This window comes from Gracilinanus agilis, chromosome 4, assembly GCF_016433145.1.
Source record: "Gracilinanus agilis isolate LMUSP501 chromosome 4, AgileGrace, whole genome shotgun sequence".
Taxonomy (NCBI): domain Eukaryota; kingdom Metazoa; phylum Chordata; class Mammalia; order Didelphimorphia; family Didelphidae; genus Gracilinanus; species Gracilinanus agilis.
The window spans coordinates 320,856,028-320,872,003 of NC_058133.1; the positions used below are offsets into that span (position 1 = coordinate 320,856,028).

At 39.4% G+C, this 15,976-nt stretch overlaps 1 protein-coding gene across 4 annotated transcripts in view; it reads right to left on the reverse strand.

The window, feature by feature from the left end:
- HMGN3 (high mobility group nucleosomal binding domain 3) overlaps nucleotides 1-15,976 on the reverse strand; it is a 79,596-nt gene that overhangs the window by 27,881 nt on the left and 35,739 nt on the right. The window lies entirely within an intron of this gene.

Consider the following 15,976-nt stretch of genomic DNA (forward strand, 5'->3'; position numbering starts at 1 on the left):
ACACACACACACACACACACACACACACACACACACACACACACACACACACACACGGCATAGAGAATGAAAGAAGAGAGGAAAATTGAGAGGAACAGATAAGAGAGTACTGATTGTCTCCCTCTTTAATCTTACCCCCAAACGATGACAATAATTTGTCACTTTAACTGCTCTATCATTGGCAAAAACTAAGTATATTCCACTTAGGGGGAAAAACAACAACAACAACAACCTGTGGTTAGTATAAGTATTTCTGGTTTTTAATCAGAGGGAAAGGGGGACAAGAAAGGTGAAAAATACAAGAAGGGGAAAATATAAGAGGAAGGGGTGCTGATTCTCCTACATTCCTTTTATCAATGAATGTAATCGCCTCAGTTGAATCAGTCAATGGATTGTGTCAATCAATTCAATGAAACAAGATGAAGTTTTAGATGTGTAATCAAAATGATTTATTTCCTGGGATCCCTTTCGATTGGGCCGAGATAGGAACAACCAACTGGCTAACCAAACAAGCTAACCATGCCTCCTGAGAGCCTTAAATAGCTGGAGGAATTCCAACAGTTGTTCTTTTTTAGCTGTACAGAGCTATGCTGAAGTGAAGCCAAGCCCCTAAGGGGAATCATTTTTGAGAAAAGGAGAGATTTTTAGTCTTCCACTACCTCCTCCACCATTGACCATGTCATTAGAGAAACTGGACCATTAACAGAGAGTATATTCAGCTGGGATCCAAGAGATTAGATCAGTAGGCAGCAACACATCCCTCCCAGGGCAGAGACACTGAGGAGGGAAGTCGTTTTAAGGGCATGACCCCTGGCATGAGAGAAGAATGCCAATCAAGAAAGACTTTCCGTCAATAGCCAAGATTTATAAGTTACCCCCTTGCCACATATGTGCATCATGAATATTGTATTTTACACTTATATCTACTCTTCCCATGAATCTATGTATATTTTTGAGAGACTGTATTATATCACTAAATGTCTTTGTTAAAAAAACTAACCGAGTATACTGCCCAATTGTTAATAAGAAGTTCATTGATGGGGGTTTCTAAGTAACAGTCCTAAAAACCCAGCCCTGGGGTTTTCCCTGGAACTCTGAAAGAACAGTGGTGCCCTGGGGCTGCAGCCTGCAAGTGTGAATGGGTCTAGAGGGGGCTACCATCTCAAGGTTTGCCTGGGATTTATATTTCCAAGGGGTCAACATTCCTTGGAGTTGAACTACAAATTCAAGAATGCCAGTCAATTCTCAAAATCCCTATTACCCAAAAATAAACACAGCACATAGATTAGTGCCAAGAACAACAGCTTGCCTCTTAAGGATGTTTAATGGGGATGAATTGATAATGACAAAGACTTTCTATTTGTCTTTGTATTAGATCCATGATCTGAATCTTCTGCTTTAATGTAACCATGCACTAATCACCCTTTCCCCCCATCATTCTGATGCTCGTCCACTCAAAATCCCTTTAAGATAGTTCCCAGTGTCTGCCGAATTCATTGACACATCAGAAAACTTCTCTTGTACTACATTCTAGGAATTCTCTCCCTTCTCCCAACCCAACCAGCCTCCTCTTTCTCCTCCAAACATTTTCTTCCAGGAAGGTTTTTCTCTCTAGTACTGATATCCCACATCGTTCCCCTGCCCAGCATTTCCCCAAATCCTTATGAATCTAAAAGTCCGACTTTACTTTGCACTTTTACCAATGCCTATATACAAGAGGAACATGTTATTTTTGGTCGTTTGCTTGCTGTTTGTACAGCTACCCATATGTTTATTTCTCAGTCACAATTTTATGTATATATCTGTGCAGTCTCTTGTAAATTATAAGCTCCCACAGTACAAGAATTTCCGTTTCAAAGGTCATGTGCAGTAATTGGTTAGCTCAGCTGAATAGGGCACTGTGCATGATGTCCCTGTATACTGTCACAGATCGTGGCTCAAAAGGAGCAGGGAGTGAGCTCAGTTAGCAAAGTCAGATATGCTACTCTAAGCTGAATTTGGAGCACAAAGTCATCCTCCCTACTCAATAAACTCCACTGGCTAGGATGAAATCAAATCAACCAGCATTTTTAAATGTTTACCATTTTACTAGGCTCTGTGCTAGGTGCTAAGGAAACAAATAAAATGAAAGCAACAATCCCCATTTTCTAGAATATTGCATTGTCAGGAGAGATCAAAAAGTCCATTTTAAGTATAAATAGAAACAATATAAAGAGAACAAATGCAAATAGGTATAAAATAGTTAAGTGCAAGGTGTTTGAGAGGAAGGACACCAGTCGTTGAAGTGAGCAGGCAAAGCTTCACACAGAAGAAGGGGCAAGGAGGCTCAGTAGATAGAGAGCCAGGTCTAGTGACTTCGGATACTTCCTTACTGTGTGACCCTGGGCAAGTCACTTTACCCGAATTGCCTATCCCTTACTTCTGTCTGGGAACATCTTCGCCTTCCAGACCACCCCGCTCACCTGGTGATGACTCTGACAAAGTAAATCTGGGAGAAGGGACGATTTGGGGTGGTGGTGGGAAAGGAGGAAGATGATGATGTCACTTTGAGCCATGTCAAATGGGAGGTGTGTCTGGTTTGAAATGTCTAATAGGAAATTGGTAAAGTGGGATAGTCTGGAACTTGATGTAGAGATCTGAGCATCTGCATAAAGATGATTGATAAATCAGGGCAGCTGGGTGGCTCAGTAGATAAGAGTCAGGCCTAGAGATGGGGGATCCTGGATTCAAATCTGGTTTTAGACATTTCTTAGCTGTGTGACCCTGGGCAAGTCACTTAACCCTCACTGCCTAGTCCTTAGCGTTCTGCCTTGGAACAAAACACAATATTGATTCTAAGACAGAAGCTTCTGGAGAAAGAACAGTTGGAGTCATCTTTTCACATCAGTGTATTTCTGGTTTTATTTTGGGGTTTTGGTTATGTATGACTTTGCTCTTACAACAATAGCTACTAATGGGGAAGTGTTTTTGCATGACAATAAAAATGAAAAACAAATAAAAACAAAAAAGGTTTAATAAATAAATATTTCTGAGGGAAAAAAAGACAGAAGCTAAGGGTTTATTAAAAAAAAAAAAGATGATAGCTAAACCCATGGGAATTGGTTAGGTCTCCCAGAAAGAAAATAGAAGAGGAAATGCAAACTGCTACTTAATTTAATGATTTACAACCTGACTCCAACCTACCTTTCCAGCCTTATAATATCCTTTTATACACTCAGGAGTCTAATCAAACCCGGTACCTTGGCACAGACTATTTTCCATACCTAGAATGATCTCCCCCCCCCCCCCTCCACCTCTGCCTCTCAGAATCCTTCACTTCCTTCCAAGTTCAACTCAAGCCACATTTCTGTGTGACTCTGCATCTCTGACCCCCATCTCCTGATGCCTCCTCCCCACCCCAATACACCTCATATTTATTCTGTATATATTTATCTACTTTTGATATTTATTTATTTATAAATTATATTTTTATTTTGAATATTTTCTCCTAGTTACACGTTTCATGTTCTTTCCCTCTCCCCAAGCCCCTCAGCCCCCCTTAGCCGATGCGCAATTCCACTGGGTTTTACATGGACATATTTATTTGAAGAGGCAGCTGTCATAGGGAGACAGTCTCAGAGGCAACAAAATCTAGGTTCCAGCCCTGTCTCTGACACAAAAGGATTATGTGACCCTGGAGAAGTCACCCTCTCGGTAATCTAGCCAACTCTATGACTTTAAATTATTTTCTAGAAAGTGTTGACCTTCATCCAGAGTCTCTCCATCCAGAAGCTTACCAATGAAATTACAGGTGCAGTCCCAGTCCCAGAGTTACTTAATACTGTCTCACCCAATAAAATGTAACTTCTTTAAGCATGGGGACCCTTTCGCTTTTTCTTTGTATCCTCAGCGACCCGCGTGGTGTCTGGCACAAAACAAATGCTTACTAAATCCTTGTCCACTGATCGGTGGCCCAACGGTGAGATCAGTGCCCAGAGGGTTGCAGATTTCCTCAGACACTCCAAGGGGCAGGGATAACCCACAAGAAGGACAGGGACAAAAGACAAGATCCAGGAGTCCCAAACTATTAAATCCATGCTGCTGCATCCGACACAGCTCCTGCTCCACATGCTCCCTCCAAAACTCTCTCTAAACTCGCAGAGGCAGATGGTCCAATTCATTTCACTAACACCAAAAGCTATCAGCTGCCGGCTAGAGCCAGCCTCAGTAGGGAAGAGAGGCTGATGCTGACCTCAGGGCTGCTCACTGAGTCTAGATGTTCCCTTTCCACCCCTCCCACTGCCTTCTTTACTATGGAACAAAGGCGTCCTTTAACTGGTTCCGTCTTTAGCGTGGGCCATTCATCCTAACCTTCTACCAGAAGTCTTTCCTGAAATTCCCCCTCCCACTCCCCTCCCCACTGCTAAATGCCCTCCTTCCCTAAACTACCTTTTGTTTATTTAGTATTTACTCTGAATATACTTCTGTTCCTCCAGGTATGAGGCTTCATGTACACCCTCTGAAGGCAGGAACCGTTCACTTTTGTCTTTGTATCCCCCGTGCCAGGCAGATAGAATAAGCACTTAATAAAGATATATTGATTGACTGTTGATTGATTTGACAGTTCACAGCCATCACTGTATCAGTGTGTTACTCCAAGAGACTACACGTCTATTTATACTCATCAATCCATCCACCCAGATTTCAATCCACAACACCCAGTAATTGACACTCATTTAAAGAAGCAGCAGATGACTGTTTTGGTGTTGTTTTTTTTTTAAAATAAGACTGATGCTAGTGACATTATTCTCAGTCTCCTTCTGTATGATGGATTAGTGATAGGTTAGCATAACAATGTTTACTATGAATTGAACACAAATTGCTAGCAAAAAAAAAAAAGGATGAGAGCAACACTTCTTAAAGAAACATTTAAAATAAATGTTAATGAGTATATTCCAAACACCTGATGGAGTTGCAACTACAAAACTATGTAGCTATCAACTACATCTCTTCACTAATGGGGATTTCTACATATTCAAAACACAATGGTAACTGATTTTCAAAATGATGGCCCTTTGACACTATATCATGTTTAAGCGAAGTCTAGTCAGAATAATTTGAGCATGGACTACACGTTATTGTACTCTAATCCGGTATGGTATGGTGTAATGGAGTATACTGAATTAGAAGAGTCAGAGGACCAGGGTTCAAACCCCAGTTCTTCCAAAGTTCATGGTTACTTGTGACGTTGGCCAAGGCACTTAGCCTATTTGGGGTCTCAGTTTCTTCATCCATAAAATAAGGGTGTTGGACTAGATGGTCTTAAGAAAGACTCTAATTCTATGGAAAGGATCATATTCTATGCAAAATAAGTTAATTTTTATTTTTTCAATTACCAAGCATTTATTTTTTCCCTTACCATCATCCCCAATGGAAAAAAAAGAAAAAAAATCCATGTAGCAAATATGCAGAATCAAGCAAGATAAATTCCTATATTACTCATGTTGCAAAAAAAAAAAAAAAAAAAAAAAAAAACAACAAAAAAACAACCAAAACATCAACTTAGATTTATTTGGTCCTTTAAGGATTTATGAAATATTTTCCTCACAATAACCTTATTAAATAGGCATTAAAATACCCCCATTTTACAGATGAGGAAACTGAGGCTTAGAGAAGTTCACTGAATTGCAGACTACTTCTAAGTGTCAGAATAAGCTATAAAGTCAGTTTTCTCCTGCCTCCGAGTTCAGTATTTGTTCCATTAACCCATGCTGCCTCTCCAATCTCTTTCCACAATGAACAATGTGGGAGGTAACAGATTTACGCTATTCTTTTATGATATCTAAAATAAAGGTTAAGAGAAGTAAGTTACCTCATTTACAACATATTAACCTATCAACAAACAGGCATCCACTGCAACATCTCTAAAAACCCTTTGACTAGAGTGAGGACCTCAGTTTAATATCACTCCCTAAATGAGACCTAACATTTTATTTACTTTTGAAAAAAAGAGTCTGATCTTTTTTTGTAGGTAAAAAAATATATTGTACTGTGAAAAGTAAAACAAAGTAAAGTGATGATGGTGAAAAAGAAGGGATGAAAAGGAAGAGCTGCTCAATTCTTAGCTTAGTTCAATATTTTGGAAGCAAGGTGAAGTATGAGTAGAGTCCTGCCTAAAAACAGTGGTCCTGGGGCAGGACATTTTCCAGGGTTGCCATATGGCAGGCAAGGAGAGAATTGGAGCCAGAGTGAAGGCAAGCCTGGCCCAGGTTCTTATAATGGTGAGAGCCTGAGTGATACAGTATATAAAGTGTTGGATTTAGAGTCAGGAAAATCTGGGCACCATGATTAGGAACCTTCTGTATGCAAGGCAGCAGGGTTATAAAGACTAAATGAAAAACAGTTTCTGGCCTCAAGAGTACATTCTACTGGGGGGCTAGTGGGGCCTATATCAACAAAGAGATATATAAACTTGATAATTTTAAGAAAAGGGAGCCCACGCTAACAACTAAGGAAAGGCTTCCTATACAAAATGGACCACGAGATGGGTCTTGAAAGGAGCCAGAGATTATAAAAGGCAGGCGTCAAAAGAAAATGAATTCCAGGTAAGGAAAACAGACAGTGAAGGAGTGCCAAGTTCAGGGAATGGCAAACCTGAAGTATTGAGTGCATGAATTAAGGAAATGTGTAAAAAGTCTGGAGCAGGAGGCTGAACTTAGATTCTCAAAAGCTTTAATGTCAAAGAGAGGAGACTGATTTTATCCTGATGCAATAGAAAAATTCATGTTCTAATTCCAGTACTGGGTAGTTAGGTGACTCAAGGCCAGATATTTAGTAAATTCTTGAGTTACAATGGTATATTAAATGGTATATTAAGTCTTGGGATTAGAGATTTAGAGCAGGAAAAGACCTTAAAAATTACTTAACAGACTTCTTAAATATTTGAATTCTATATAATTTTTGTGGGTTTTTTAGGGGAGGGAGGTTCTTTGAGTCTCTAGAGTTTAGCACAGTACTTGGCATATAGTAGGATCTAATAAAAGCACCTTGACTTGACTATACCCTTATAGGTTTGTAATGAGAAAAAATGCTTTGTGAACTTAAGATAATCTATAAGTGAAAAGTTGTTACATTATACTACACGACAATTTATCTCTCTTTTCAGAGGGTAGAAGCAGATTGGATACCTTGAATAACTGATTAAATGTTGGTTTACATCCATATTTTAAATAAAAACAAAAACTTTCTTTCCCTAGAGTTAATGCTCATGGTTGGATCTAAAGGAAGTTAAGGAATGGCAACGGAATGCCTCTAGTTTCCAGAAAACACTGCTGTGGTGATCTTTTCTTTTTTTCTTGGCATGTGGTCAACAGTCCTGAGCAGGACTACGAGAATAAAAACTCCGTTTTCTTATTCTCCTGGTTTTCAGTATAAGGTCGACTAGAAAAAAAAAACCTAACTTCACAAGTATTTTTTCTTTCTTCTTGTCCTTTCTTGAAGCAGTTAGGAGTGAAGTGGAAAAAGAGTGCTGAGTCTGGAGTCAGGAATACCTAAATACAAATCCAGCCTTGGACAACTTACTAGCCATGTCACCCTGTACAAGCCACTTAACTTGTTTGCTTCAGTTTCCTCAACTTTAAAATGAGGATAACAATAGCATAAGCTTCCTAGTTACTGGGAGATATTTGTATATTTGTAAAAAAAATTCTTAGCACAGTGCCTGGAATATAGTAGGTGCTATGTAAATGCTTATTCTTGTATTCTGCCCTTCTTTCTTTTCTTTTCAGTCCTCTGGACTGGCAAATAAGAAATAATAAGAAAAGATTTAATATCTAATTGGTTGGGTGCTATTCCAATCATAACCTATCCTTTCTGCTATTTTGACGGAAAGACATTAAGGCTTCCGGAGAATTAGAAATGTTAAAGACTAATCCTATAAACTTTGTACACCTCAGAAGTGGGCTCAGTGTTTTAGAAATCCAACAACTCTTGACATTTTGAATCCACCATAGAAGGATTCTCAGGACATGGGCCTTCCAGTTAAGAAAGTTATTGGCAACTTTGTTTCAACAATAATTTGGCCTTCAAAATGTTTTGGAGTCTTAAAACATTGAGCTAAAACATTGAGCCTACTTCTCCATCCTCCAAGGATTCAAAGAGAAGAGGACCTCGAGGAATTCCCACTCTTAATATGCAAGAGGAATAAGGAGGATCAACAAAAGAGATTAAAAAGGAGATAATATCATATTAGAAGGAAAATAATTTACCACTTAAATTTCATTGGTTGAACAAACTAGGAAGGCAAAAAGAAGAATGTGGTCAGTAGTCAATGCAGCAAAAATATCATGTCTGGCAAAAAAAAAAAGCCTTTGGATTTATCAATAAATTCTCAAAGGAAGCTAAGATATTACCTTAGAAAATAGCTATTTCATTTTCTTAAAATGTTAAATAATATAGTATCTACATAAAATCAAGAGCAAGCATTATCTGTAATGGAATAAGCTTTTCCAATAACATTGGAGTGAAGCAAGAGAACCATTATCATGATCACTATGCAATAATTATACTAGAAATGCTAGCTCTTGCAATAAGACAAAAAGAAATTGAAAGAATAAGCATAGCAAGGAAACAAAATTCACTTTTTGTAGATGATATGATAGTATACTTACAGAATTCTAGAAAATCAACTAAAAATAGTTGAAACAATTAACTTTAGCTAAGTTGCAAGATATGTAAAATTAACTCACATAAATCATCAACATTTCTATAGATTTATATGTTACCAAGAAAAAATTCAGCGGGAAGAAACAAAAAGAGAAATTCAATTTAAAATAACTACAGATAGAAGTCTACCTGATTGGACAAAAACAGGAACTATATGAACACAATTACAAAACACTTCACATAAAGACAATCTATGAACGGGGAAGAGTTCGTGACTAAACAAGAGATAGAATTTCATAGAAAATAAAATGGATAATTTTGATTACATGAAATTAAAATGTCTTCATACAGACAAAACCAGAAGAAAATCAGGAAAATTGGGGGAGGGATCTTTGCATCAAGTTTCTCTGATAAAGGACTCATTTTGCGAATTTATCAAGAACTAAGCCAAATTTATAAGAGTAAGAACTCTTCCCCAGTTGATAAATGGTCAAGGGATAGAAAACAAGCAGCTTCAGAGAAAGAAATCTAAGTTATCAATAGGCATAAAAAAAGCTATAGATCACTAATAAACCTAATAGTGGTAGTGCTGGGATAAAAGGTATACATAGTTTTATAACGCTTTTGAGCATAATTCCTGATTGTTCTCTAAAATGGTTGGATCAGTTTACAGTTCCATCAAAAGCGTATTAGCATTCCCATCCCCTCCAACATTTGTCATTTTGCCCGTTAGTCATTTTACTCAATCTGATAGTGTAGAAGAGATCTCTGAGTTGTTTTAATTTTAATTTCTCTAATCAATAATGATTTGGAGCTTTTTTCACATAGTTAAACATAACTTTGATTTCTTCATCCAAAAACTATCTGTTCATATCTTTTGACCATTTATTACTGGGGAATGGTTTATTTTGTTATATATTTGACAAAATTTTCTATATATTTTAGAGATGTGAGATCTCTATCTAAGAAACTTTCTACAAATTTTTTTCTCAATTCATTGCTTTTCTTCTAATTCAGGCTACATTAGCTTTATTTGCACAAAACATTTTCAACTTAATGTATTCAAAAATATCTATTTTACATCTACAATGCTTTAATTTAATTTCTATTTTCATATTAATTATATTTATTTTAATTTATTACTATCATATTAATTTATTGTCTTATACTAATTATAATAATTACTCTATATTAATCCACTGAAGAAGGAAATGCCAAACTACTCCAGCATCTTTGTCAAGAATATCTCATAGATAGAATGGTCCATGGGATCATGAAGAGTCAGACAGGACTGAACAACAATGGCATGGAACTCACAAGGTTATTGTATGTACATTATAGGTAAAATGCTTCATAAATCTTAAAACCAATAAAAATGTGAATTATGGTTATTATTTGTATTTTCTCCAGTACTTAATTCAGAGCACTAGCCATTTGAGGTGTCTAATAAATTTTTATTCAATGAATAGCTCAGTTAAATGTTATTCATTCATAGTAAGAAGATAAGAGCTGAAAGATTTTTTTTTTAAAGCAAAAAAGATGTTCAGAGTTGGGACCTGGTATTTGTATACATTTAGATGGGCTTTAAAATTGTGCCAAAAATATGCTATGGACAGTAAGTTTTTCTAACATGAAAAATAACCTGCAAATATAAAATAATATTTTTTAAAGTGCTACCTTGTCTCCCTTGAGCCCTGATTCTAAGTGAAGTAGCATTAGAGAGGGAGATAAGGGGTTGATGCTGGAGAAAAATTTAGAGAGGAGATTTGCATTTTAATAACAGACTAAGAAGAAAAGCCTTCAAGGAATGGAGTAACTCCTTCCCTAACCCTCTTTCTAACCAGGGAGTGAATAAATGAAGACTTGGCAGGTGGGTTCAGGGCATCAACTCAAAATGCTGAGACACCTAAATTAGCAATCATTCCAAAAAAACTTTAACAGGCACCTGGAATGCCCAAGGCATAAATTAATCTCCTCTTTGAAAAGGCTGCCAAGCCTGCATCTAGCTCATACTTGCCGTGGATACTAAACACCTATTGGTAGTTCAGGGAAACTGGTCTCTGTGACTTTTCATAGGATTTTAGAGCTAGAGTGGAACATCAGATGCCATTTAGTTCAACTTTCTCATTTTAGAGATTAAAAACAAAAACAAAACAGACTCTAGTTTTAAATGCCAGAGGCAGAATTTGACTGCCAGACCTCATTGATTTGAGTGTAAGTGGGGTGAGGGGCAACTAGAGCAATTTTGTTAGTTTCCCAATCAATCTGATGGTATTTCAGGGCATGGATCTCTATCAAGACTCATTTGAAGGGGAACATCTCACAGACGTAGAAATTTTTGCTGGCTCTCGCAGAATCTTCAAGATGCCCTCTTCTCCTTATGTCTTCAATCAGTCAATCGATCAATCAATGTATTAAGTGCCCACTATATACCAGGCACTATTCTAGGCACTGGGGGATATAAAGACAAAGAATGAAATAATCCCTACTTGTAATTCTAAGAAGCCTCCAATGTAATGGGGGGGGGGGGGGATAACAAGTATCTATAACTAAAGACTGGAGAGAGAATAAGTACAAATAAATAGAAAATAGTCCAATACGAAGTAGTTTGTGAAGAAAGGCACTAAAAGGGTGGGTTGAAGGCTTTGTGCAGAAGGTGGTGCTTGGACTCCATCTGGAAAGAGGAGGGGGATTTTCCAAGGTAAAGATGATGCGAGGAGGCATTCCAGGCATGGAACAGGCCAGCACAAAAGCAAAGAGACAGGAAATGACCCAGGATCTGTGTGTGTGAGGAACAGAGGAAGAACTTCCTTTTGGCCAGATCCATCACAGAATGCAGGAAGGCAAATAATATCTGATACGGCTGGAAAGACAGAAAGGATTTAAAAAACTAAACAGAAATGAATATTTGATCCAAGAGGCAGCAAGGAGCCACCGAGGTTGACTGATTAGGGAGTTTCATGCTTGGATTTGTGCGCTTAAAAAAATATTATTTTGGTTGGCAGGTGAAGGATGGATGGAAGTGGGAAGACACTGAAGTCAAGGAGACCAGTCAGCAGGCTGTGGCAACAATCTAGGGGAGAGTTAACAAGAGGTGGAATTAAAATGGAGTCGGGAGCAGAGAGAAAGGAGTGAATATGAGAGAAATGATGAAGGCAGAAATAGCAAGATTTGGCAACAGACTGTATAGAGAGGGTGATGAAGAGTGAAGAGTCCAGGTTAGGAACAGAAATAAGCACGTTTGCAAACGGGAGAATGGAGGAGGGGAGAAATCAGTTTTGGACATTGCTAGATGGAAACATCTCAGATATTGTATAAATGGAGATTTTGTACTTTAAACTACGTACCCCAGAATTCCTTTCTGTATTACCCAGAAAGCTTTTCCCTTTGTCCACCTTTGAGTCTTCCCGTAATTGTTTAAAAGTTCTGAAACTCTCCCTTGCTTTTTTCTCTTTTCCACCGTGCTGGCCGGCCGAGGAAGGTGGCTCTTTTGCTCTAGCTTTTTTATGTTCGTTATTATTCATAAATTTTATTAAATATAATACTTAGAATATTGGATATTCATTTTAAAATCTATACTGTGCAGCTCTTGTTAAGTTGTTCAGTTGTATCTGACTCTTCAGGAGTCGGTGGACCATAGTGGCTGTGTTCGAGTTTTGTTTTGTTTTCTAGCAAAGAAACTAGAGCGGCCTGCCATTTCCCAGGCAAACCGCGGTTCGGTGATCGGCCCGTAGTCACCCTGGCTAGTAAGTGTTTGAGAGCAGATTTGAACCTTCCTGACTCCGGGCCCGGAGCTTCATCTCCACGGCCAGCCTCCTTGCCTCTGCTTAGAAATGTTCAGTAGGAAAGCGGAGCTCCGAAGAGAGACTGGAGTAGGGACCCGCACAGAGACGAGGAGGGTTGCTCGGTGCTCCTGAGGTCACCAAGAGAGGGTGCAGACGAGCACCTCGAGAAATACTTATTCTGGGGGGGAGAGGGACGAGGATCCAGCAGAGGACACGGAGAAGTGGAGACTAGAGGGCAAGGAGCACCAGGAAAACCCAGAGAGGAGAGAGGGTGGCCGGCAGCGTCCAATGGAGACGGTAAACAGAATAGAAAGGAAAGAAAGAGAGGGTTAGGGCTTTCTCAAACGTCGGCTTGTGAAAGAGCTGAAAACTGGAGGGACTGAAGCTCTGGATGAAGGTAAAGAATGGGCTGAGGCAAAGGGAGGCAATGGAAGGTATGGAATAATAACGGGAGGTCCTGATCAGATGGAGGAATGAGAAAGCTTCTAAGGACGGAATGGTGAGAGCCAATTTGGGAAGCACAGAGCACGGGGCCTGGAGTAAGGGAAAGTCTCCTGGAAGGGGCTGGGCACCGAGGAGGAGGGTAAGGCACGGTGCCATCACCCCCACTCTCTGCTCCTCTGCCCGCGGCTCTCCTCCTCGCCAAGGCCAAGGCCTCTTCACACGCCATCCCTTTGACTCCAACAAACACTTCCCAGCTGCTACTCTTTCCCTGCTCCCTCAGGACAGGCCCAGATTTCTCTGTAGGATATAGCAAGGGCGGGGGAAAGTGGGGGGAGCTTAAAGGAGAGAGTGGGGAAGGGGACAGCATAGCAAGGGGAGGTATGTTCCCATCCCTTCCCCCAAGAGAAGCAATGATGACTCTGCAAACAAATACTCTGTGTTTGAGAGGGAAATTCAGGGATGCTGTGACAGAAGCTCACCTTCCTAAATGTCTGGGCTGGGAGAAGAGGGAGAATATTTTTAATTTCCTAGGTAATGATCCTGGAATTTAGCCTTTTGCTGGAGGGGGAAGGTTTCCTGGGAAGCATAAACTTTGGGAGCAGTCTTTGAGGAACCCCATATTTGAGAATTGCGGTCAGGCAGGAGAGAGAGAGAGAGAGAGAGAGAGAGAGAGAGAGAGAGAGAGAGAGAGAAGAGAGAAAAAGATCTAAGTAGAGGGAGTTCTCTCACTTGGAATTCCCAATACTGATGAAATCATAGATTTTGACTAGAAAAATTCTCCCTGTGGTGCTATTTGGCTATGANGAAAAAGAGAGAGAAGAGAGAAAAAGAAGAGAGAAGAGAGAAAAAGAAGAGAGAGAAAGACAGAGACAGAGAGACAAGAGAGAGAGAGACTACTTCCTGACACAATGTAATGGAGAAAGAAGCCCGTCCCCACAGTTCCTGTGTAGTAGTGTTGTACTTGGTGAGTGAAACCTACTTGAATTGCTTGGATGGCCCAGGTCCAGAGTAAATGAGTAGCAGCCCCAAAATGTTTTTTTTTTTTTACTTACTTAGGAATTTTTAATGGACTATTTTAAATGCTTTATGTTTCTGTGTTTACCCTTCTACATTTTCTGTGGTGGGGGATATAAAGGCCAATATTTGTGTTGTACATTGAGTGTCAATATAAGACTAGGGGATACTCTTCTGCTTTTTGAAAACGTAGACACATTCTTACATTTTATTTAGGAGATTTCATTGAAGTAAAACTATTGGGCAGTGGCAAAGAGCCCATGAGAGAAAAAACTGACCAACTCTTTGTGGTTAACCACTAGGATTGAATCTGGTCCATGTGAACCCAGAGAGGAGGCCCCTGAGCCATGAAGCATAGGAAAAATGCTACTGAGCATTTCAGGAGTGGTATCGATATCTTCCAATGAATGTTCCATTGAAGAAAAGACCATCTGGTTGGCCTCATGGCAAAAGGCCTGATCCTTGAGATCAATCCATCCGCCAGCATTTATTAAGGGCTTACTACATGTCATACCCGATAAGCACTGGAGATGCAACAGAGATCTCTCAAGAAACTAAGGAAGGCCTCCGGGTCATTGGAGGAACTCCCAGTTGAAGAATATGGACAAACCTCACACCGAAGGGGCAGGCAAGAGTGCTCTGAAAGCTGGAGACTTGGAGGGAATATCTAAATCTGTGAGAGCAAGAACTCAAATGAGTTTTGCACCTCTTGGCCTCCAAAACTGCCCTTGTCACCGAAGTATGTGAAGGATAAATGCCCAGAGAAGGACATGAGCTCAGACTTTCTAGCACCTCCTCTGGATAACACCATGAAGACACAGAGCCCAGGCCATCCTTTGTAGGCACTAGAAAGTAAATATCAACTAGATGAATTCTAAACAACTTAGAGTAGACATTGTTTATTTTTACCCAACTCTCAGAAGTTCCAAAGCATTTTCACTGACATCTCACTGTATTCTCACAACAGCCTTGTCTGAGAAGCAATTGACAGACTGACAGATGAGAAAACTGAGGCCCACAGGGACAAAGTAACTCAGTCAATATAGATAATAAGTGGCAGTCATACACAGAATCCAGGTATTTCTTGCTCCAGTATTCTTCAGAACACACTGGTTCTTAATCATTTTTAATTGATGTGTTGATTATTAACAGTTCTAAATGAATAATTTTAGTTAACATGTTAATAATTACATTTCTTTTTTTTTAAACCCTTAACTTCTGTGTATTGGCTCCTTGGTGGAAGAGTGGTAAGGGTGGGCAAGGGGGTCAAGTGACTTGCCCAGGGTCACACAGCTGGGAAGTGTCTGAGGCCAGACTTGAACCTAGAACCTCCCATCTCTAGGCCTGACTCTCAATCCACTGAGCTACCCAGCTGCCCCCATCTCTGCTTTCTTAACTACAAAATGAGGAGGTCAGAGATCCAAGGTCCATGTCAGCTTTTGCACTTTATAATTTTAAACATTTTGTGTGTGATGCTGGGAAATGATTTGTGGAAAATTATTTTTTTACTAAACTGAATTTCAAATTCCAGTCACTTTACTAGATTTTCCTTCTCTTATTTCATCTCCTACCCTTTTCTTCCCCCTTTTAAAATTCTGGACTTAAATACCAAATAGAATGCATTTCCACATACAAAGTAGAACAGAAGGAGAGAACCGCATATATAAAACTGTGAACCTCTATTATTTGCAGCTTGTTTTTCCCTTTGAATATATAATAAATCCAATATACTTTCCCAAGCGTAAAGCCAGCTTTCTAGAAGTTTCTGTATCTGTAGTCAGTAAAAGCTATAATAGACACCCCAAAAGCATTTAGGCAAAAAATTCTTCTGGAGTTTCATAGAACTTCCCACTGTTCCTACCTTGCTGAGACTACCATCTACCTTTTCTCTTCCTCCTCTAGTTTTGCTAGAAATTGTGAAATCCTGTTGATTGGATTAATTTTGTAATCTAATCTCTTCTGGATCCTCTACACAGTAATCCCTTAGTCACCTACCTGATTAAAGCACCCTCAGGGGGCAGCTGGGTAGCTGAGAAAGAAAGAAAGAAAGAAAGAAAGAGAGAGAGAGAGAGAGAGAGAGGGAGGGAGGG